The 1,880-nt window shown below is 36.9% G+C and overlaps 1 pseudogene; it reads left to right on the forward strand.

Moving 5' to 3' along the window:
• The first annotated feature begins 849 nt into the window (after positions 1 to 849).
• Positions 850 to 1,556, forward strand: LOC102762280 (annotated as a pseudogene).
• The last annotated feature ends 324 nt before the right edge of the window (positions 1,557 to 1,880 follow it).

Below are 1,880 nucleotides of genomic sequence, written 5' to 3' on the forward strand. Positions count from 1 at the left end.
AAATTATAAATGTCATGGATGTATCTGCAATATATAACTTTACTGAACTCATTGTCACTCAGGCTCAGGGCTCTCCAATTGCTCCAAACCAGTTGGATACAATTGGAGTAGCTCAGATGGATTCGATCATTAGCCATTTCTAGACGAGAGAGAGAGAGAGAGAGAGGGACTGGGAAAGAAAGAGAGACAGAATGGTCCTGGTTTCTTGGTGCTGGCGCCAACTGAGGAACTTACCAACAGGTAAAGGAACTATAAAACATTCAGCTTGCAGTCTACTTGTGTCTATGGTGATGCTGCTTCCAAGACACCACGAGTGTAATTTGGAGAGAGGTTAGTAAATTTGTATTGCAACACCAGGAAGACTGACTTGTAGTATGGGAGAAAATCAACCTAAGGAAAAAGACCTACGTTTCCTTTGATAAATTATATGAAATTCCTGATATGGAATACACTCCATACAAGACCATGCATTAGTTTAGACCTGACAGACAAACCTTTAAGTAGAGTGTAACTTGACCAAATGAAGTAAGGCAGTTTGCTGAAGGCTCCCTGAAACAGTATGTTTTTACTAGAGGCCTGGTGCAAGAATTTGTGCTCAGATGAGGGAACAATCAGGAGTTGGGCTGGCCAGGGGGAGGAGCTGCAGGTGGTTGGCCAGCCAGCCCCACCCCCTGGTCAGACTCCCAGGGGACAATTTGCCTATTAGCCTTTTATTATATAGGATAAACTGTAGCACACCAAAGCAAAAAACATTATTTTTCAGATTGTGGGTGCAAATAATGACATAAACAAGAAAGATAAACTTAATGGAGACTAATGAAATAGATCTGAGTAAAAGGGAAATAAAATCATCGTTTTGTGAAACCAAAAAATTGTGATGAGCTTATCAGACAAATGAGAAGAGAGTGGCCTTTCATAGGCATCCATGGTGACAGGAGTTAAGACAAATATGATGAGTTCTAAATTATTTCCAACATGGAAAAGTTCCTATTATGAGTGCTACAGATATGATTTCAGACGGCTACCTCTGGAAGATGTAAATTTTTTCATCAATTATGACTACTCAGAAAGTTATATTCATCTAATTGGAAGAACTGCTCACAGTACTAAAATACTTTCTTCACACCTATTAACATAAAGCCAGTAAGTGACTTTACTTTCTGAAGCCAATCAAGCAATTAATCCCAAATTGCTTTAGTTGGTCAAAGACAGAGGTTCTGGTCATTCTGGTAGTAGAGGAGGCATGAAGGATGACCACAGCATTGTTCATATAAAAAGGGGTGGAATTAGTACTTTTGTATACAGGGAAAATCATAACAGAGGTTACTTTAGTCTGCTTCAGAGAAATTTGAAGGCAAAAATGCAAAATGTTGTTTACAGTAGTGTAAATTACATCTGTGCTTTGAAAGTCATTTCGTGTCTGTTGGTATACAGACTGGTTTTAAGACTAATAATTCAACAGACACTTACCAGAATGGTTATGATAGCACTCAGCAATATGAAATTAGTGTTCCAAATATGTACCTAGTATGAACCAACAGACATATGCTAACTAACTGTGGCTGCACTTGTGATTAATATCCAGAGCCAATGGGATATTCTCAGTAAGGTTTAGGAAGTATCAATAGTTTTTTGTTTGTTTGTCTGTTTTAAATAGCAGAAATAATTGCAGTGTAGCAGTATTATAAACACACAACAAGATTTAAGAATTAAAGTCATTAATATTTAAAACCAGTTAAATTTGAGATCCAACTCTACTCCCCAAACTCTATAGTTGTATTGTTATATGGATATGTCAATATAAAATTCTTGGCAGAGTTTTTTATAAAATAAATTATCCTGACTGATGAAAGTGCACAAAAATTGTTTTTTCATGAGTA

The sequence above is a fragment of the Myotis davidii genome, unplaced genomic scaffold (genome assembly GCF_000327345.1).
Source record: "Myotis davidii unplaced genomic scaffold, ASM32734v1 scaffold123, whole genome shotgun sequence".
Taxonomy (NCBI): Eukaryota; Metazoa; Chordata; class Mammalia; order Chiroptera; family Vespertilionidae; genus Myotis; species Myotis davidii.